Here is a 23,694-nt window from a genome sequence, read left to right as displayed (position 1 = left end):
CACAGGGGGGTCTAACCACCACTCCCATGTATGCACATCATCTTGCCCCCAAATACAGTGGGTTGACCATACCCTGGAGTGAGGACCTCTCCCACTAGCACCATCCCAGTGGTGGCCCACCCCATTATATCACCACGTATTTATAATGGAAACACCTGCCACAGTGACACATAACCCTGACTGAGCATCTCACACTGACCATACAGTATCCACCCTTGAATCACAGTGGCGGACAGTCTGGGTTGTTGTTTAACTAAGAAAGTATGAAGACTGCATGTCTAAGCATCCCTTAGAATGACAGGTACTTATCATATATAATAACAATTATATTGCAATGCAATTAAAACCCCTAAAAGACATCACAGTTCTAATCATAGGATTAAGCATTTACAACCAGGCACCCTAGCAGGAATGCCTAGCAACATAACCCCACTTCACTTATCTGTTCACATATCACATGTGACTTCCAGTCCCCAAAAGGAACACTACTCATAAATGCACCACTTGTGCAATTACCCCCTTCCACCTCTATGGGGTATCACCTCAGTGACAATCTATATTTAACATTGCACACTTCAGTGCAGCCCTAAGCGTCAGCTCCTGGCTGTAGAACAAAAGTTCCAGCATGAGGTAGGATTCAGAAAACATGAATAACCCTTGAGGGGTTCTTTCCTTCAAGTCCCCCAGAGACAAGGTGGGGCCTTTCCATTTTCATGCTGCAGCTCCCCCTGTACCTTTTCCAACAAAAGGGGATCACCACCTCCTCCAGGGGCCACTACGTACCAAAACAAGGAGCATTCCCCATGCCTTGCAAGGCATTATGGGGTGCTTCCCGCTCAGCTCGTGCATATTTGAACAGCGGCTCTACCGCTGCTCTGGGGAGAGCCGTGATGCTGTTGCTGGTGGCCTCGTGTCGCATCTGCACTTTGTTGGGGGGCCAGGTCCCACCTGGACCCCTTTTCCTCAGGAGAGCAACTCGGGGAGCCCATCCCCGGCTGCTCCTGCCTCTCCCCAACTAGCCGGCACCCTTGCGCGCTGCCGCGGGACCTGGCACTTCCAATCTGGCCTGCCGGCTCCGGCAGGCAGACACAGAGACAGCCTCTGGTGCGGCAGGGCCTCAGGGGAGTGTGACGGAACTCCCCCCTCTTTTCACCTGCCTTGGGGGAGTGCGGCGGTGCTCCCCCTCCTCTTGGAAGTCACTGGGGCAAAGAGTTGGGGGTCCCGGGCCCCAAGGAGGTCTTCACGAGGATCACAATGGTGCACCCCGACTTCATCTCCTCTTGCTGTGGGGGAGTGCAACAGCACCCCCCCTCCCTACCACAGGCACCGGTGCCCTGCGTTTGGGGTCACAGGCCCCAAGATTCTTCACAGGAAGCGTGATGGTGCTCCCCGACTTCATCTTTGGTGGGGACCTGGAGTTGGGGTCCTGGGCCCATAGAATTACTTCACTGGGAGTGCGACGGCACTCCCGGGCTTTCTCTTCATCAGGGGACAGGGTAGGCTCCTGGCACCCCTCTGGGGCACATTCAAAGGGAGTGCTGTCTGGCTTTACCTCCTGGGGGCCCAGGGAAAGCCTGGGCCCCATCAGCACCTTCCCAGGGGCGCGACGGCACTCCCTGGGCTCTCCTTATTCTGGGGGGCAGCCCCCGGGACCTAACCCACCCTGAGGGCACATCCAAGACTGGCGGTGAAGCCCCACGTAATTCGTCGTCGGTCGCAGCAAAAGGTCATGGTCACCTACCTTCTGGGGGGCATATCTTGGCCCCCATGCAACCGATTTGGACAATCATGGCCTCTTCTTGCTCCTGGTAGCCAGCCCTGCCACCTGGAGCACTCTTTACCACCCTCCTGGCCTCCAGGAGGGGGGTTCAGCAGGGAGCTGGCTCCCTGTGCCAGCCTTTCACCTGGCTCTCTTTCTGGGCCTCTCTCTTCCTTGCACAGAGGCACAGGCTTCTCCTCACTATTCCTTGGCTGCCTCAAAGGCACAGTCCAGAGTCCGGGGACAGTCAGCGGGTTCATCCTTCCAATTGCCCATAGTTCCAGGCTCCAGCCCTAGTCTTCCTCAGCAAGACCAAACCCCAGAGAGAGCTCTTCTTCCTCTGCAAAACCTTTTAAAGGAATTTCGAGTAGGCTGGCAGAAAGGCCCTTCTGCCCTATCCTGCAGCGACACATCACCTCTCTCCTCCTGCTCTCTCCTTCCTGCCAGGCATGTGGGATACTTCAAAATTACATCGTCCAGGGGTCTCCTGCCACATGGTCTCTGAAAAGCCCCCTTCCCCCCTTTCTGGCATCATGGCCTGGGCCCGGAGCAGGCCTGGTGCCTGGCACTGGGTGACAGCTGTTGATGGATAACCCCCATCTCTCCCTCCTGGAGAGAAGACCTTCATCCTTGGAATGCTTGCAGTGAAGGGCTAGGCCTCTGATGCTATAGCTTGGGGAGGAAGGTAATTAATCCAGCCTGGCAGGGTCACACCCAGCCAGGCTCTGGTTATGAGCTTAGTCAGAGGAATATTACATTTCTGGGTGACCCATAAGCAGTACAGAAATGGCTTTGGACTCAGCAGAATACTTCTTTTTACACAACTTACAGTGTGTGTCTGGAATTTGTAGGCCCTAAGGAAGTGAAACTACCCCATGTAGTCCCTGTCTTCATGGGAGAGTAATGGAGTGTTCCTACAGTGAAAACAGTAAAGCACACTGACTTTCCCTTACATGTGTCTCCCTACATGATAAAGCCTATTCCATGTCACCACTCAACTCTGCATAATTCCTGCTACACCATTCTATCTGCACCTTTTCCTGGGCTGTGCACGACGGGAATTTCCCCCACGCAGCACTTACACATGTAACCACTCCAGTGTTCCTTACCCTGGCTGCAGTGTAGCGGCCTTCTTTCACAAAGCGGACACCAGTGAAATCCACGTGTAGTCTGTTTCATCATGAGTTCACTGTGGGTGAGTCCCAGCTTATGAGGCTCTCTCACTGTAAAAGCTGGCGATTGCCAGCAGGTTGTTATAGTTGGGACCTAGTTTCCATAGGAAAAGCATTTTTTGATTTGCCAACAACTTTGGTGCCGTTTGATGAATCTTCACAAAATCTCCAAAACTAATGGGGCGCTCAGGTCAGCTCCTGTCTTGACAGTTTCAGGGTGATTCATCAAGTGGGGGCTGAGAAAAAAGGTGGGTCCCAAAACACTTTTTCTCCATGTTAGTTTCCATAGGAAACTGTTGACGCAGCTACAGTCCGAACTGCTGAACCAAATTACACCAAATTTGGCACAAAGGTAGCTGTTGGTCCACAGTGCACACTTTTTGTTAAATGGTATAAATCCGTTCAGTAGTTGCTGAGAAATGTAAAGAAATTTCAAATTGTACATCTCGGGGCGCAAAGGATCCGCAAACCCTCCTGATCTCGTGCCTGCAATTTAATTGGTTGCCAACACTTCAAACAGGAAGTGTTGGCAGCCATCTTGTGACACGGTTGAGCCGAGTCACAAAAAAAAGTGATAAAAAAAACAAGAAAAGAGGGCAGGGTAGAAACACCCTGACCCCGAGGCCTGCTCAGGGGGTCCCACTGGGACCCCGAGGGCCTAAAAAACATTTTTTTTTTTAAATACATTAAGAGTTTGCAAATCCTGCCAAAAGTAAAAAAAAAGAAAGGGTAGTCTCCCACACTTTGTTACTTTAAGCCCCCAGGTGGGCTAGGTCCCACAGGCAATGCCTAATATGATGCGGGGACCGCCACCTTCCTGGGACTTTATTGATTTTAAAAAAGCCATGGGGGGATCCTACCCCCTCAAAGCCCCGGAGACTTCCACCTCCCCGGGGCTAATTTTATTAAATGCGGGGGGCATGCAGCCTCCCCAGCCCCAGGAACCGCCACCTCCCCGAGACTTTATTTGTTAAAAAATGGTGTTGGGTGCTACCCCCCACGCAGCCCCAGGGACCGCCACCTCCCCGTGGCTATACTCATTATAAGTGGGGGCCACACAGTCACCCCGCAGCCCCAGGGACCACAACCTTCCCAGGGCTAACTTTAAATATATAGGTTTGAGGGCTCGAGCCCCCACACTGCCCCAGGGACCACCACCTGCCCGGGGCACAGATTAATTAAATGCAGGTGTACGTTGCTGACCCCCAGCCCCAAAGACCACCACCTCCCTGGGGCTTTAAATATGTTGGAGGTGCGCTGAGTGGCCCTCCTCGTGGAGCCCTCCATTGCCCTGGGGACCGACACCCCCCAGGGCCGGCTCCAGTAATGTCCTGGAGTGCCCACCTTGGGACACTGCAGTTTGCTATGGGATGGCGAGAGCACTGCTACCGCCATCCCATAGAAAACTAGTGCTCCACTGTGAACAAGTGAGAGCATTTTGCTTGTTCACATTGGAGCACTTTGCTTTTTACCTTCAGGGAGCTGCATCTCAGTAGCTCCCTAGGGTTAGAAAGCAATGCCGGCTTCCACAGGAGGTGGAAGCCAGTCGGGACTGCGTTCCCTAAAGAGAAGGCCATGCCCTGGGGGATGGGGTCCCCGGGGCAGAAAATGGCCGGGAGGGGACCCCCCTCCTTATAAATATAAATAATGAATATAATGATGTGGCCCTGGTGGTTGGGGTCCTTGGGGCCAAAATGGCTCTATGGTACTGGGGGGCATTCATATTTTTTTCTCTTGTGGTTGGAGTCGCGTTCCTATTGTTGCTCTCAGTGCAGCCCCTCCCCCCCCAGTGTAACATCACGGTGGATTTGCAGATTGACCTAAAATAAATCATTTAAATGATTACAATTCAGAAGGTATTGTTGCATTTTGAACTTTTTTTTATAGAAGAACTGATATTGAACTTCATAAGCACATTAAAATTGTCAGAGTTTGATATAATATTCAAAATGCAAGTTAAAAGTTAAACTTGAAAGGTTATATGTGTTAGTACATTGAATATGGGCTTTTGGTTTGCGTATTCGCGATCTGTTTGCGAATCCAAAAAAATTAACAATACTAAATATATTTAAAAATATATCAATTACACTGTTGGGCTATAGGGTGGCTCTAAGAAGAACCGTTGTGCTTATTATGCCTTTGTTGGATTTGTTGCAGCTACATGTAAGTGTGGATGCGCAGCTTAAGTTTGTTGAGAAACACTCTGTTCCCTTCATGTGTGAAGTGAACTCCATCACTTCTGTAAAATGTCATGCATGTCAAAACGTATATTGTTGTTATAGATGGAGCCCATCCTACGGTCTCTGAGGTAAGCAGAAACCGCTTTATTGACATTCTTCCTAGCCTTCTCAATCTGTGGACAGAATTGCTTTGACCACTTCCATTTCTGTCTTTGGCATGTATTAGAGTATACAAAGACAGTTTGAGGGAAAAGCAACATCAGTTGTGCAAAGGTATCCTTCATTAGGATTTCCAGCGATACCCCAGTCAATGTTCCTAGGTCATTGCCACCACAGTGTACAATCATGAGGTCAGGGGGTTGGAGATGCAAAAAGGTTTTAACCAAAGGCATCAATCCTCTCTGTGCCAACCATTTAATATTCACACTTTGCAAACCTAGGTCTTTGTCAATACCTCTGTGTTCAGCATGCCTTTTACCCCAGAAAACATAGCTGTGTCCTACAATGCATACTGTAAGCATTTTCAAGGGAAGGAATCAAAGACGTCTGTAGCTGAGTTAGTCAGTTGGTAGAACGAGAGGTTTCTAAAATGGTGGAGAAGATGTTGTTTAGGAAAAGCAGATAACTGATTGGTTGTACAAAAACATTGTGTACACAAAACATAGGATGCATGTTACTTTCCTGAACAAGCATCTTTCTGATTGGTTACAGAAAAATGTTTGAAAGGTACAGTAGATAGGATAATATAATATTTTGCAAAAGTCAACCACACCTGAAATTTGCATTTGTAAGCTAGTGTGCTGAATTTGTAAATATGGTGAACTTGTGACCTTTTGGTGCAGTTAAATGTTGCAGAAAGTGTTACTTTGGAAACTATGATTAAACAGAATGAAGGAAGGGTTGAAATTTAACTGTGGTTTTAAAATATGAAATGCTAAGTTATATATAAGTGATATGCTACTAAAGTAATATTTCCCAAATCAGTACTATGTTTAAGAAGTGGTGTGTTCTTAAAAAATAATACTAGTGTTCTTGGAAATAGGATTTTGATCTCTCGTAAGGATTCGTGGCTCCATCGCGATACTGAATTTAGGCATAGCTGTGGAGTCCAATAAATTATTTAGTAGTTAAAGTCAGATCATTTACCTAGGTAGCAAACACAGAATCCCCTATAATTTAACGTAAAAAATGTGTCTGTCCTATATAATAAGAAAAAGTAATGCATACTTTTTCTTGTATTCAAATTTGGAAAATGAAAGTGTACAGTAATTTATAAATGTTTTTCCTCAGACTTTCAAGCATTTAGAGCTTTGCAAAAGTGCATACTAAGGTATTGTACATTTTTATCTGTAATGAAGAGAAAAGAAATGTAATTGTGAGTATCTGCTCATTGGTTATTATGAACATTAATATATAATTAATTTTAAATTCTTAACTGATGTAATAAACTATTGAAACTGATCTTTGTTTTTTAGATATTTATTTGTTTTGGAACACAAATTGAAGATGGCAAGAAAACATGAAAAGAGAAGAGAACAAAGAAAGCAGTACTGCTTAAATAAAAGTGAGAAGAGCAAAACTTTATACAGGCTAAAACTCTTCTGGTAAGACAACTAACCAGTTTGTTAAACAGTTGTAGAGAGATTTAAAAAAGTCAATAATGATGAAAAGAAAAAGAAAAGTTTCACAACAAATCAAAAGGAAAAGGAAGCATATGTCCAGTACTGAGCCTTTTTTAATTAAAAAAACGATTTTAAAGAGTAATAGCTGAAGAAATTCAAGGGAGGTGTACCCAAGCTCCTGTATGTAACTGGGATTGTAGCAGTATTTGCAGTATTCAACAGGAATCTATTAACATATTATGATTTGTTTAACGAGAATATGCCAAAAAAGTCTTAAACAGAAGATTAAGATGTTACAAGGACTAGATCCATGTAAAATAAGAAAATATACTAATTTGCATGGTCATTCTCTGGCTTGTCTTTCAAGAAAGGTCTTTTACTCTTTGAAGAATGTTAGCTGTACACCACTCCGAAATGCTGAAGTTAGTAAGGAGACTTTACTATGTAAAAACACCTGAATTATATGTAAGTGAGATGAATACTGCTCTTTTGCATGGCTCTGTATCAGATGTACTGAAAGTTTGTGATGATATACAGTTTCGTGTTTTTTCGGTTCAGAAGACGACTATAGAAAAACTGAGAGTTTGATAAGAGTAGGTGTTCAGGAACACGAGAAAGAGATTAGTATTGATGAATTTGCAGAAGAAATTACAAAGTGTAACACAGTTTTGTCTGAAAATCCAAACTGTATTTGTATTTGTTGTTTACGTACTCACTATAGAAGTCAAAATAGGAAGGTTGATTTATGCTTAAATAGTAAAAAGGAAAAAATGAAAAGTGGCAACAATTAGGTGTTTGTTGGTAGAAGGTCAGTTTCAGTCGACTAGTGATCACGTTTTTTGTAAATACTGTTACAACAAATTAGAAAAAAACAAAATGCCAGGTAGAGCAGTACATAACAACTTTGGGCCCAATTCCAATCTTGTTCATAAGCATTCCTACCGACTCCATTCCGGAATGCTTTCCAAACGAGTCAACTGCAAACTGTCCGAATGACGGAGCACGATGCAATGGATGAAAACTACAACCAACACGATCGGAGTCCAATTCGTCCAACCAATTTGTCCAGAAAAAAGACCGATCTGACCGAATCATTTGGGAACACTGAAACCTAGCATTGCAGGCATGAATCAGACACGGTTCAACTCACGAACAGATGACGATGCATACAACGCGGTCTTTGAAACGTGTCGCCCTGTGACAGCGAATGCAACCGAATTGCTTAGGCACACTCAAACACAGCATTGCAGGCATGATTCAGACGTGGTTCAACCCGCGAACAGATTACGATGCGTACGGCGCGGTCTTTAAAACGTGTTGGTTTGTGACAGAAAATGCAACTGAATAGTTTAGGAATGCTAAAACACAGCACTGCGGGCATGAATTAGACACGGTTCAACTCGCAAACATATGACGATGCGTATGATGCGGTCTTCGAAATGTGTTGGTTTGTGACTGAAAATGCAACTGAGAAATGTCAACTCTTAGGAAAACATGCATTGGCCACGTCACAAAAAAAAATCATTAGCCACACCCACCAATCCAGCTATATAAAGGGCAAAACAGATTACCATGATCCTTTGCAACCACAGAACTGACCAGAAGACACCAAAAGAGCCTCTGAACCACTGCTCCCTGCTACACACACTGGGGACTGGTATTGGTAAAACAAGGCATTGCTGGGAGTTGTGGGCAGCAGCAAACAGCAGGTCCCAGTGTCAGCTATCTTGCCATTACATTTCCATTCATTCTCAGGGACCGCATAGTCACATGTGTGCTGTTTGGGCTGGGTGAAAGGAGTGTGTGTGGGACAGTGCCAGCTGGTACATATAGTTAGGGCTAACACTCCTTCTCGCACCCAGACCAAATAGGCCACCATAACCATGCTTCCCTGACAGTGAGTACAACTTTACATTCGAGATGTCTGACAGTGGTGCCTGGTGTTTGTTTTGAATACAACTCCCATTGAGGCCTTGTGCTCATCACACCAGACCCCAGTGTCAGCCATCTTTCCAGTACTTTTCCACACACTGTTAGGTAAGCACAGTTCAAGGTGGCCTTGTTGGGAAATAGGAGGAGGTGTTTTTGCACTGGCTACAGCTCCCATCAGGTCCTGTCCCACACACACTCCTCCCATCCAGCCAGAACAGCACACCTGTGACTATGCTGTCCCTGAAAGTGAATCAAAATATACTGGCAAGATGTCTGACACTGGTACCTGGTGTTTGCTATTGGCCACAACTCCCACCAAGGCCTTGTGCTCCTCACACCAGTCCACAGTCTCAGACCTCTTGACAGTACTTTTTCACTCAACATCTGGGACAGCATGGTCCCAGGTGTGTGGTTTGGGCTGGCTGGGAAGGTGTTTGGAGGACATGGCATGATGGGAGATGTGGCCATTGACAACACTCCGCCACCTTGCTAGAAGAGGACAAACTCTGGACATCAAGTCATCCTTAGCTTCAGTAGACAATATCATGGTAATGATCTGAGGGGCTGCGGACATTGATAATAATCATTGTGTCTTTCACACCAGCCTGAGCCAACACCGAAAGCAGAGCAACACGGGGCACTCTGGAATAAACATACAACACCACCACTATCAATAAGGAAGGAGTCTCTGTGGTGACTGTGCCAGTACCAACTAGTCCTGCTCGGGTGGGTAGGTGTGGTGGGAGGGGCCATAGTGAAATGCGCCAACATGCAGCCGGTGCTGATGCTAGAGATGACCCACACCTATCCAGAATCCTCAATGTATGTCAGGGTTGCACTGGGGATTTTGGCTAGGTAGTTGGGATCCTCAGGACCATGCAAGAACAGCAGGCAGCCCATTGTGCAAAAGTGGACAACTACATGTCAAAAAATGAAGATCTGACTGCGAGGCACAGGGACATTCTCACCTGCCTGTGCCAGAATGCCACCAACATGTCCACACCTCCTTCTGTGCCCACAACATCAGGTGTATCAACATCTGCACTTGTCACTGGGAGTAATGTGCACACTGGTGGAGCACCCCCTGCACCACCACCACTGCCTGAACCTGAGGGTCCCCCCGAGAAAAAGGAAAAGGGTTGTCCGCCGAATAAGAGACCGATGGCTACGCATCACTCCCAGGAAGTGAAAAGCTGCTCCTGACACCCTCCATTGTGTGCCAAGTGTTCACTTTGTTGACTCTCACTGAACTCTCCCACATTGGCTGGAGGGTCCTAGTTGGACTTTGGACTCAAAGAACTGTGGATTTGCTTCTGACAACTTCATCTTCAAACACTACCAACTCCTTTCTGCACTTTGTTGTCCCTGTCTTGTTTGATCACTCTCCCATCAACTCATTTGTCATCAACCAATCATGCACTAAAAAAAAATCACTTTGTACCAAATACTTGCTCATGTTGTGACTTTGAAACACAAATGTATACATTGAAATGACACACTGGAGATCAAAGATGAAGGTGTCCACAAATTTGGACAAGCAATCAATTCAGTAATGTCATCTACTGGCTTGGAAGCCACAGAATGAGAGACAGACACAACCAGGTCATCACACAACCCATCTTACATGGTAATGATGTCATTGTAGTCTACTGTCAGCACAAATGTCCCCATCTGCAAGCCCTAAAACATTCATTGTTACCAAAACTGATCTCCGTGGAACAAGTTTTGTATCAGGATAACCTGTGGATGTGTGCAAACAGGCAAGGCACACCTTAATGTGGAGCACAGGTTTATTTAAATGATACAACCCTGTTCCTTGACACAAACTGCAAAAACATCACACAGTTACAAAAGTCTCACAAGTCCAAACTAATTACCATCCGGTGTAAATCCATTCAGTAGTTGCTGAGAAATTTAAAGAAATTTCTAATTGCATGTCTAGGGACGCAAAGGATACGCAAACCCTCCTGATCTCGTGCCTGCAATTTGATTGGTTGGCAACACTTCCAACCAGGAAGTGCAAGCAGCCATTGTGTGACTCGGTTGAGCAGAGTCACAAAAAAAGTACTTTGAAAAACAAGAAAATAGGGAAAGGTAGAAACACCCTGACCCCCGAAGCCTGCTCAGGGGTCCCACTGGGACCCCGTGGGCCAAAAAAGCTTTTTTTTAAAAAAAATAAATGCATTGGGAGTCCTGTAAGATCTGCAAATCCTGCCAATTTTTTTTTTTAAAAGGAAGGGCGGTCTCCCACGCTTTGTTCCTTTAAGCCCCCTGGTAGGTCAGGTCCCACGGGCAATGCCTAATATGATGCGGAGACCGCCACCTCCCCAGGGCTTTATTGATTTAAAAGAAAGTGGTGGGGGCTCCTGTCCCTCCAAAGCCCTGGGGACTGCCACCTCCCCAGGGCTAATTTTATTAAATGCAGGGGGCATGCAGCCCCCACAGCCCCAGGAACCGCCACCTCCCCTGGGGTTTATTTGTTAAAAAATGGTGTTGGGGGTCCTACCCCCCACGCAGCCCCAGGGACTGCCACCGCCCCGGGGCTATACTCATGAAAATCCTGGGCCATGCGCCCACCTCACAGCCCCGGGGACCACAACCTCCCCAGGGCTAACTTTAAAAAAATAGGTTCAACACTGCCCGGGGAACCACCAGCTGCCCGGGGCACAAATTAATTAAATGCGGGTGTCCGTTGCTGAACCCCAGCCCGAGGACCACCACCTCCCTGGGGCTTTAAAGATTTTAGAGGTGGGCTGAGTGGCCCTCCTCCTGAAGCCCTCCATGTCCTTGGGGACCACCAACCCCCAGGGCCGGCTCCAGCAATGTCCCAGAGTGCCCACCTTGGGACATTGCAGTTTGCTATGGGGTGGCGGGAGCACTGGTACCGCCATCCCATAGAAAACTAGTGCTCCACTGTGAACAAGTGAGAGTATCCTGCTTGTTCACAGTGGAGCACTTTGCTTTTTACCTTAAGGGAGCTGCATGTCAGCAACTCCCAGGTGTTAGAAAGCAATGCCGGCTCCCACAGGAGGCGGAATCCAGCCGGGACTGCGGTCCCTAAAGAGAAGGCCATGACCTGGGGGATGGCGTCCCCAAGTCAGAAAATGGCCAGGAGGGGGGGCCACTCGGCCCCCTTCCTTAAAAAAAAAAAAAGGAATGGTCGGGTCCCAGGGGATGGGGTCCCCGGGGCTGTAATTGGCCTGGGGAGGTGGGCCCTCCTTCTTATAAATATAATTGATGAATATAATGGTGTGTCCCCGGCAGTTGGTGTCCCTGGAGCCAAAATGGCCCTATGGTACTGGGGGGCATTAATTTTTTTTTCTCTTGTGGTTGCAGTCGCGATCCTATCGCTGCTCTCAGCACAGCACCCCCAGTGTAACATCACGGTGGATTTGCATATTGCCTCAAATAAATAATTAAATAGATTACAATTCAGAAGGTATTGTTGCATTGTGAATTTTTTTTATAGAGGTAGTGATATTGAACTTCATAAGCACATTAAAATTGTCAGCGTTTGATATAATATTGAAAATGCAAGTTCAAAGTTAAAGTTGAAAGGTTATATGTGTTAGTACATTGAATTTGTGCTTTTGTTTTGCTTATTCGCGATGGGGTGGCGAATCCCAGAAAATTAACAATACAAAATATGTTTAAAAATATTTAAATTACACTGATGGGTTATAGGGTGGCTCTAAGAAGAGCCGTTGTGCTTATTATGCCTTTGTTGGCTTTGTTGCAGCTACATGTAAGTGCGGATGCACAGCTTAAGCGTGTTGAGAAACACCCTGTTCCCTTCATGTGTGAAGTGAACTCCATCACTTCTGTAAAATGTCATGCATGTTACAACATAGATTGTTGTTGTAGATGGAGCCCATCCTATGGGCTCTGAGGTAAGCAGAAACAGCTTTATTGACATAGCTTTCTCAAACTGTGGGCAGAATTGATTTGACCACTTCCATTTCTGTCTTTGGCATTAATTAGTGTATACAAAGACAGTTTTATGGAAAAGCAACATCAGCCGTGAAAAGGTAGCCTTCATTAGGATTTTCAGCCATACCCCAGTCAATGATCCTAGGTCATTGCCACCACAGTGTACAATCATGAGGTCAGGGGGTTGCAGATGCAAACAGTTTTTAACCAAAGGCATTATTTGGTGCCACTTTAATACTCTCTGTGAAAACCATTTAATATTCACACTTTGCAAACCTAGTTCTTTGTCAATACCTCTGTGTTCAGCATACCTTTTGCCCCAGAAAACTTAGCTGTGCCCTCCAATCCATACTGTAAGCATTTTTAAGGGATGTGTGGAAGCAATCAAAAGCCGCCTGTAGCCGAGTAAGTCAGTTGGTAGAACGAGAGGTACCTAAAATTGTGGAGAAGATGTTGTTTTGGCAAAGCAGATAACTGATTGGTTGTGCAAAAACATTTTGTACGCAAACAATAGGATGCATGTTACTTTCCTGAACAAGCATCTTTATGATTGGTTATAGAAAAATGTTTGGAAGGTACAGTAGAATGCTTGGAAGGTACAGTACATAGGATAATCTAATATTTTTCAAAAGTCAACCACACGTGCTATTTGCATTTGTAAGCTAGTGTGCTGAATTTGTAAATATGGTGAACTTGTGACCTTTTGGTACAGTTAAATGTTGCAGAAAGTGTTACTTTGGAAACTATGATTAAACAGAATGGGGGAAGAGTTGAAATTTAACTGTGGTTTTAAAATATGAAATGCTAAGTTATATATAAGCGATATGCCACTAAAGTAATATTTCCCAAATCAGTACTATGTTTAAGAAGTGGTGTGTTCTTAAAAAATAATACTAGTGTTATTGGAAATAGGTTTTTGATCTCTCGTAAGGATTCGTGGCTCCATCGCAATGCTGAACTTGGGCATAGCTGTGGAGTCACGACTCCAATAAATTACATAAGCATATTGGGTACTTTTGGAAGAGAGTAATAAAGGGTTAAAATTTGTAACAAATAGAAATGGGTTTTAGAATTTGAAACACCGAAGGGAGCATTTTGATTTTTTACTTACATCCATTTGTGTGCAAAAAGAGAGGGAACATTTGCCGTTACTGGTTTTACCTTGATGAGAGTGGTGCACCACATTTATTAGTTATTGTAGTGATATTTTTACGTTTGTAATGCATTATTTGTAAAGCTTGCAAAGCATTAGAGAAATGTGATGTTTGAAATATGTTACCAAATGTACAAATGTGTATTGTAGTTTGCTTTAGTGTGCTGAAATGAAGATTGAAATAGGTTGTCCATAGTAATATGCTTGCTTCCTGAGTGTCTAATGAAAGTAGTAGTGAAAAGTTATGTTTTAACCTTGTTGGCAGATGTATTAAACTATATCCTAGACTATATACCTCAGTACCCACGTGCCCTGTATTATGATCAGGATGGAATAGGTACACTTTCTTCTACAAAAATGTAGATAGTATGCAGTCTGAATTACAGGTATTCTACTATCTGTATGTTTCTATTTATGTATCATGTCACTAGCAAAAGGCACAGACACACGCATGCATGCCTTTAGAAACATGGTGAGACTTACAACAGTGACATGGGAAGGATTGCTGTTTTAAATTTGGTAGGCTCAACATTCTGAGCAGTCGGTGAAAAGTGAAGCTGCAACAGAAAAGTGAGGTTTAAGACATGTTGGCAGAAGGATTAGTAATTAGGGTACTTCGTATGAGTCTATGGAAAGGTGCACAAGAAAGTAGGCTGTATACATTTTTAATAATGAATAAATTAATGTTTTAAACAGGAACTGCAGTCTGTCAAGTTTAAAGGTCTGCGTGCTCTCCTGACTGAGGTATGTGTCTACTTGTACATGGATTCTGACATGTGTTATGCATCTGATGATGCTAGCTTAAAACTCTGGCAGCTTTTACTACAGGTGGACAAATCTCAATTTTGCTTTGTCATTCGGTTGCACAGGCAGACATATCTTACGTATGTAGGTGTTATAGAGCCCCTCAAATAGACTATTCAACACCAATATGCCCTGTTTTATGAGCAGAAAGGAATCCATACACCTTCTAGTACATACATTTAGAGGTCTGAAACACAGGTATTCAACTATTTGTGTGTTTATTTTGATGTCTCATGTCACTTGGAGAAAGGCAAAGACACACACATTCATGCCGTTCATGAACATGGTGAGACTTACAACGGTGACATGGGAAGGATTGCTTTTTAAAATTTGGGTAGGCCCAACATTCTGAGCAGTTGGTGAATAGTGAGTCTGCCAGAGAAAAGGTTCTACTATTACACTCATCCAATCACTCAGGTACTACTCTTGCACTCAATCATTCACTTAGGTACTACCCATGCACTAATGCAATCATTCAAGCACTATCCTTGCACTCAACATTCACTCAGGCCCAATGCATACACTCCTGCATTCTCTCAGGTACTGCCCATGAACTTATTCAGTCACTCGGGTACTTCCCATGCTATCATTCAATCACTCAGGCACAACCCATACACTCATATAATCATTCAGACACTATACATGCACTTATCCAGTCACCCAGGCACTATCCTTGCACTTATCCTTTCACTCAGGGACTATGCATACACTCCTGCATGCTGTCATGTACTATCCATGTACTTATCCAATGATGCAGATACTACACTTGCACTCATCGAGTCCTCCAGGCACTACCCATGCATTCATCCAATCATTCAAGGACTATCCTTGCACTCAACCATTCCCTCAGGCACTACACATGGTATCATTCTTTCATTGAGGTACTACCCATGCACTCATGCATTCTCTCTGGCAATACCCATGCACTCTTTCAGTCACCCAAGCACTACCCATGCACTCATACAATCACTAAACCACTACCCACGCACTCGTCTAACTACTCAGGCACCTTTCTTCCTCTTTCTGAACTTCTCTTGCTTCTTTGTCTACTCCTGTTGCTTCTGTCTGCACTTCTGTTGCCTTTTTCAGTACCTTGCTTGCCTCTTTCTGCACTTCTCTTTCCTCTTTCTGTACTTTTCTTGCCTTTCTGTACCTTTCTTCCTCTTTCTGCACCTTTTTTCCTCTTTCTGCACCTCTCTTGCTTCTTTCTGTACCTCTCTTGCTTCTTTCTGCACTTCTCTTGCCTCTTTCTGTACTTTTTTGTCTCTTTCTGCACCTCTCTTGCCTCTTTCTGCACATTTCTTACTCTTTCTGCACCTTTCTTGTTTCTTTATGCACTTCTATTGCCTCTTTCTGAACTTCTCTTGCCTCTTTCTGTACTCAAATTGGAAGTGACATCTGTCAAGTTTACAGGTCAGCATGCTCTCTTGAGTGAGGTATGTGTCTACTTGTACATGTATTCTCACATGTATTATGTATCTAAAGATTCTAGCTTCAAAAGCTGGTAGCTTCTCCTATAGGTGGAGAAATCTTCTCAGTTCTGCTCTGTCATTTGTTGCACAGGCAGAAATGTCTTACTTATGTAGGTGTTATAGAGCCCGCCCGATAGACCATTCAACACTCATGTGCCCTGTATTACGAGCAGAAAGGAATACATACACCTTCTTGTACACAAATTTAGAGAGCATGCGGTTTGAAATACAGGTATTCAACTATTTGTATGTTTATTTTTATGTATCATGTCACTAGCTAAAGGAACAGATGCATGCATGCATGCCTTCGGAAACATGGTGAGACTTACAACAGTGACATGGATAGTATTGCTGTTTTAAATTTGGTTGGCCTAACATTCTGAGCAGTTGGTGAATAGTGAAGCTGCAAAACAAAAGTGAGGTTTAAGACATCTTAGCAGAAGGATTAGTGATTAGGCTACTTTGTATGAGTCTTTGGAAATGTACAGTTGAAGTAGGCCATATAAATGTGGGTGTCTGCTTGAAATGGGAAGTGCAGTCTGTCAAGCTTAAAGGTCTGTGTGCTCTAGTGAGTGAGGTATGTGTTGTCTTGTACATGTATTCTCACATGTGTTACCCATCTGAAGATGCTAGATTAAAAAGCTGGTAGCTTCTCTTTCAGGTAGACTCATTTTCTCAGTTCTGCTCTGTCATTTGCTCACACAGGCAGACATGTCTTACCTATGTAGGTGGTATAGAGCTCCTCAAATAGACTATTCAATACCCATGTGCCCTGTATTATGAGCAGAAAGGAATACACACACCTTCTTGTACACAAATGTAGAGAGCATGCAGTCTGAAACACAGATATTGAACTGTTTGTATGTTCCTTTTTATGTATCATATCACTTGGAAAAAGGTACAGACGTACGCATCCATGCCTTCGGAAACATGGTGAGACTTACAGCGGTGACATGGGTAGGATTGATTGTTATATTTGGCAGGCTGAAAATTCTGATCAGTCAGTGAAAAGTGAAGCTGCAAGAGAAAAGTGAGGTTTAGACATGTTGACAGAGGGATTAGTGATGAGGCTACTTCGTATGACTCTGTGGAAAGGTACACTTGAAGTAGGTTGTATAAATGTAGGTGTCTGCTTGAAATGGGAAGTGCAGTCTCTCAAGTTCAAAGGTCTGTGTGCTCTCGTGACTAAGGTATGTGTCTACTTGTACATGTATTCTCACATGTGTTATGTATCGGAAGATGCTAGCTTGAAAAGCTTGTAGCTTTTCCTACTGCTGAACAAATCTTTTCAGTTCTGCTCTGTCATTCGCTTACACAGGCAGACATGTCTTAAGTAAGTAGGTGTTATAGAGCCTTTGAAATAGACTATTCAATACCCATGTGCATTGTTTTATGAGCAGAAAGGAATGCATACGCTTCTTGTGCACAGATTTAGTTAGCATTTGGTGTGAAACACAGGTATCCAACTATTTGTATGTTTCTTTTTATCTATCATGTCACTAGCAAAAGGCCCAGATACACACATTTGTGCTTTCAGAAACACGGTAAGACTTAAAACAGTGACATGGGAAGGATTGCTGTTTTAAATTTGGCTAGGCCCAACATTCTGAGCACACGGTGAATAGTGAAGCTGCAAGACAAAAGTGAGGTTTAAGACAGGTTGGCAGAGGGATTAGTAATTAGGCTACTTTGTATACGTTTTTAAAACGGTGCAGACAAAGTCGGCTGCATGGTGAGTACTTTCTGTCAAGTTTAAAGTTGTGTGTGCTCTTTTGAATGACATATATCTACTTGTACAGGTTACCTGTGTAGTGTTCACAGAAGTCATACTACAGTATTTAGTAGTTAAAATCAGATCATTTACCTAGGTAGCAAACAGAGAACCACAATAATTTAACGTTAAAAATCTGACTGTCCTATATAATAGGAAAAAGTAATGCATACTTTTTCTTGTATTCAAATTTAGAAAATGAAAGTGTACAATCATTTATAAAGGTTTTTCCTCAGACATTGAAGCATTTAGAGCTTTGCAAAAGTGCATACTTAGGTATCGTACATTTTTATTTGTTATGAAGAGAATAGCAATGGAATTGTAAGTAATTGCTCATTGGTTGTTATGAATATTAATAAGTAATTAATTTAAAATTCTTAATTGATGTCACAAACTATTGAAACTGATCTTTGATTTTTAGATATTTATTTTTTGGGGAACACAGATTGAAGATTGCAAGAAAACATGAAAAGAGAAGGGAACAACTAAAGCAGCACTACTTAAATAAAAGTGAGCAAAACTTTATACAGGATAAAACTCTTCTGGTAAGACAACTAAACAGTTTGCTAAAACAGTTGTAGAGAGATTTAAAAAAGTCAATAATGATGAAAAGAAAAAGAAAAGGTTCACAACAAATCAAAAGGAAAAGAAGAATTGTCATGGTAAAACAAAATTTGTTTATAAGAATACAACACATAATACAAGAAGGCAAAAAGAACATAAGGATATACGTACAAGAATGTTTAAAGGTAGAGCAATTCATAATTTATTACAAAAATCATCAGCGTGGAAGATATAGCAAAATATTGAAAGTGTGGTAGATAGTGCTTTTTGAATTGAAACTACAATTACTTATATTATTTTTGAAGAGAATGAGAACATTGGATAAAACAATGGTGTTTATGAAGGAGAAAAGCAAAAGAAAAAGACTGGTTAATAAAAGTAACATTTGTAAAATGTTTAATGGTAAATGGAAGCATATTTCCAGTACTGAGCCTTTCTTTAATGAAAAAATCTATTTTCAAGAGAACACATTATTACATGCAGTTGATACTAGTGGTCGATGCTATGAGATCAAAGGTGGTTCTTCCATTCCAAAACAAAAAATGGTTTCTAGGAATGTGGAAGAAATAATAGCTGAAGAAATTCAAGGGAGGTGTACACTAGCTCCTGTATGTAACTGGGATTATAGCAATATTTGCATTATTCAACAGGAATCTATTGACATATATCGATTTGTTTAACGAGAATAAGCCAAAAAAAGAGTTAAACAGAAGATTAAGATGTTACAAGGACTAGATCCATGCAAAATAAGAAAATATACTAAGTTGCAAGGTCATTCTCTGGCTTGTTTTTCAAGAAAGGTCTTTTCATCATTTAAGAATGTTAGCTAAACCCCACTCCGAAATGTGGAAGTTAGTAAGGAGACTTTACTATTTAAAAACTCCTGCATTATATTTAAGTGAGATGAATACTGCTCTTTTGCACGGTTCTGTATTAGATGTACTGAAAGTTTGTGATGATATACAATTTTGTTTTTTTCGGTTCAGAAGACTAGTGGAGTGAAACTGGGAGTTAAACCTAGCATTGCGGGCATGAATCAGACACGGTTCAACCCGCGAACAGATTACGATGCGTACAACAGGGTCTTCAAAATGTGTTGGTTTGTGACCGAAAATACAACTGAGAAATGTCAAATCTTAGGAAAACAAGCATTGGCCATGTAAAAAAAAATCATTAGCCACACCCCTCAATCCACCTATATAAAGGGCAAAACAGATTACCATGATCTTTTGCAACCACAGAACTGATCAAAAGACACCAAAAGAGCCACTTAACCACTGCTCCCTGCTACACACACTGGGGACTGGTATGGGGAAAACAAGGCCTTGCTGGGAGTTATGGGCAGCAGCAAACAGCAGGTCCCAGTGTCAACCCTCTTGCCATTACATTTCCATTCATTCTCAAGGACTGATAGTCACATGTTTGCTGTTTGGGCTGGGTAGGAGGAGTGTGTGTGGGACAGGGCCTGCTGGTAGATATAGTTAGGGCTAACACTCCTTCTCCCTTCCAGACCAAGTAGGCCACCATGAACCATGCTTCCCTGACAGTGAGTACAACTTTACATTCGTTGGGCCATATGGGAGGAGGAGTCTTTGCACTGGTTACAACTCAGATCCTGTCCCACACACACTCTTCCCAACCATGTCCCATCCATGTCCCTGAAAGTGAATAGAAATATACTGGCAAGATGTCTGAAACTGGTACCTGGTGTTTGCTATTGACCACAACTCCCACCAAGGCCTTGTGTTCCTCACACCAGACCACAGTGTCAGAAATCTTGACAGTAGTTTTGCACTCAACATCTGGGACAGCACGGTCCCAGGTGTGTTGTCTGGGCTGGCTGTGTGGGAGGACAGGGCATGATGGGAGACGTGGCCATTGACAACAATCCTCCACCTTGCTGGGAGAGGACAAACTCTGGACATCAAGTCATCCTTGGCTTCAGTAGACAATGTCATGGTAATGATCTGAGGGGCTGTGGACATTGACGACAATTATTGTGTCCTTCATGTACTCACAGGACAAGTTAGGAACACCTCAGCAACAAACGAGAACAGCCAGTCCCAGACTCTGGTCAACCCTGAGCTCTCCGGCGTTGAGGTCTCTCCATATCTTTCAGACGACGATGAACTACTTCGCCCATCAGGTTTGGCTCAGACCACAGCACCAGTAGCAGTAACACTGGCATCCCTGCAACCCCTCCCGCCGCAGCAGCCAACACACAGCTGATCCCTAACCTCACGGACACACCAGCCCGAGCTAACACCAAAAGCAGAGCAACACGGGGCACTCTGGAGTTGGCGGAGAACACCACCACTGTCAACGAGGAAGGAGGCTCTGTGGTGACTGTGCCAGCACCAACTGGTCCTGTTCAGGTAGGTAGGGGTGGTGGGAGGGGCCATGCACCAACATGCAGCTGGTTCTGATGCTGCAGATGACCCACACCTATCCAGAATCCTCAATGCACTGGGGATTTTGGCCAGGTAATTGGGATCCTCTGGACAATGCAAGAACAGCAGGCAGCCCATTATGCAAAATTGGACAACTACATGTCAAAAAAAGATCTGACGGCGATGCACAGGGACATTCTCACTTGCCTCTGCCAGATTGCCACCAACATGTCCATACCTCCCTGTGTGCCCACAACATTAGGTGTATCAACATCTGCACCTGCCACTGGGAGTGATGTAGATGCTGGTGGAGTGCCCCCTGCACTGCCACTGCTGCCTGCACCTGAGGGTCCCCCCAAGAAAAAGAAAAAGTGTTGCCTGCCGAATAAGAGACCAATGGCTACGCATCACCCCCAGGCAGTGAAAAGCTGCTCCTGACAAGAAAATATACTAAGTTGCATGGTCATTCTCTGGCTTGGCTTTCAAGAAAGGTCTTTTCCTCATTTAAGAATGTTAGCTGTACACCACTCCGAAATGCTGAAGTTAGTAAGGAGACTTTACTATGTAAAAACTCCTGAATTATATTTAAGTGAGATGAATATTGCTCTTTTGCACGGCTCTGTATCAGATGTACTAAAAGTTTGTGATGATATACAGTTTCGTGTTATTTCGGTTCAGAAGACGAGTATAGAAACTGAGAGTTTGATAAGAGTAGGTGTTCAGGAACACGAGAAAGAGATTAGTATTGATGAATTTGCAGAAGAAATTACAAAGTGTAACACAGTTTTGTCTTAAAATCCAAACTGTATTTGTATTTGTTGTTGACGTACTCACTATGGAAGTCAAAATAGGAAGGTTGATTTATGCTTAAAAAGTAAAAAGGAAAAAATGATAAGTGGCAACAATTAGGTGTTTGTTGGTAGAAGGTCAATTTCAGTCGACTAGCGATCAAGTTTTTTGTAAATACTGTTATAACAAATTAGAAAAAAACAAAATGCCAGGTAGAGCAGTACATAACAACTGTGGGCCCAATTCCAATCTTGTTCATAAGCATTCCTACCGACTCTATTCCGGAATGCTTTCCAAACGAGTCAACTGCGAGCTGTCCGAATGACGGAGCACGATGCAATGGATGAAAACTACAACCAACACAATCGGAGTCCAATTCGTGCAACCAATTTGTCCAGAAACAAGACCGATCTGACCGAATCATTTGGGAACACTGAAACCTAGCATTGCAGGCATGAATCAGAACGGTTCAACTCGCAAACAGATGACGATGCATACAACGCAGTCTTTGAAACGTGTCGCCTTGTGACAGAGGATGCAACCGAATTGCTTAGGCACGCTCAAACACAGCATTGCAGGCATGAATCAGACATAGTTCAACCCGCGAACAGATGACGATGCGTACGGCGCGGTCTTTAAAACGTGTTGGTTTGTGGCAGAAAATTCAACTGAATAGTTTAGGAATGCTAAAACACAGCACTGCGGGCATGAATTAGACACGGTTCAACCCACAAACATATGACGATGCGTATGATGCGGTCTTCGAAATGTGTTGGTTTGTGACTGAAAATGCAACTGAGAAATGTCAACTCTTAGGAAAACATGCATTGGCCACGTCATAAAAAAAAAATCATTAGCCACACCCACCAATCCAGCTATATAAAGGGAAAAACAGATTACCATGATCCTTTGCAACCAATGAACTGACCAGAAGACACCAAAAGAGCCAATGAACCACTGCTCCCTGCTACACACACTGGGGACTGGTATGGGTAAAACAAGGCCTTGCTGGGAGTTGTGGGCAGCAGCAAACAGCAGGTCCCAGTGTCAGACATCTTGCCATTACATTTCCATTTATTCTTAGGGACCGCATAGTCACATGTGTGCTGTTTGGGCTGGGTGAAAGGAGTGTGTGTGGGACAGTGCCAGCTGGTACATATAGTTAGGGCTAACACTCCTTCTCCCACCCAGACCAAATAGGCCACCATAACCATGCTTGCCTGACAGTGAGTACAACTTTACATTTGAGATGTCTGACAGTGGTGCCTGGTGTTTGTTTTGAATACAACTCCCATTGGGGCCTTGTGCTCACCACACCAGACCCCAGTGTCAACCATCTTCCCAGTACTTTTCCACTCACTGTTAGGTAAGCACAGTTCAAGGTGGCCTTGTTGGGACATAGGAGGAGGAGTTTTTGCACTGGCTACAGATCCCATCAGGTCCTGTCCCACACACACTCCTCCCATCCAGCCAGAACAGCACACCTGTGACTATGCTGTCCCTGAAAGTGAATCGAAATATACTGGCAAGATGTCTGACACTGTTACCTGGTGTTTGCTATTGGCCACAACTCCCACCAAGGCCTTGTGCTCCTCACACCAGTCCACAGTCTCAGACCTCTTGACAGTACTTTTTCACTCAACATCTGGGACAGCATGGTCCTAGGTGTGTTGTTTGGGCTGGCTGGGAAGGTGTTTGGAGGACATGGCATGATGGGAGATGTGACAATTGACAACACTCCGCCACCTTGCTACGAGAGGACAAACTCTGGACATCAAGTCATCCTTAGCTTCAGTAGACAATATCATGGTAATGATCTGAGGGGCTGCGGACATTGATAATAATCATTTTGTCTTTCATGTACCCACAGGGCAAGCTAGGAACACCTCAGCAACAAACCAGGACAGACACTCCCAGACTGAAGTCAACCCTGAGCTCTCCCGCGTTGAGGTCTCTCCATATCTTTCAGTCGACGATGAACTACCACACCCATCAGGTAACACCGGCATCCTCTGCGACCCCTCCCGCCTCAGCAGCCAACACACAGCTGATCCATAACCTCTCGGACACACCAGCCTGAGCCAACACTGAAAGCAGAGCAACATGGGGCACTATGGAGTTAACTTACAAAGCCACCACTATCAATAAGGAAGGAG

General features: G+C 44.0%; 1 long non-coding RNA gene across 2 annotated transcripts in view; it reads left to right on the top strand.

The window, feature by feature from the left end:
* The window catches only part of LOC146817724 (uncharacterized), a 370,549-nt gene that overhangs the window by 166,558 nt on the left and 180,297 nt on the right, over positions 1-23,694 (top strand). For both annotated transcript variants that reach the window (XR_014962571.1, XR_014962572.1), the window contains exon 2: positions 6,587-6,715. This is a non-coding gene — a long non-coding RNA (uncharacterized LOC146817724). The remainder of the gene's footprint in view (positions 1-6,586; positions 6,716-23,694) is intronic.

The sequence above is a fragment of the Triturus cristatus genome, chromosome 6, assembly GCF_964204655.1.
Source record: "Triturus cristatus chromosome 6, aTriCri1.1, whole genome shotgun sequence".
NCBI classification, from domain to species: domain Eukaryota; kingdom Metazoa; phylum Chordata; class Amphibia; order Caudata; family Salamandridae; genus Triturus; species Triturus cristatus.
Note: the sequence above shows the minus strand (reverse complement) of the source record. Positions and strands in the feature narration are given on the sequence as shown.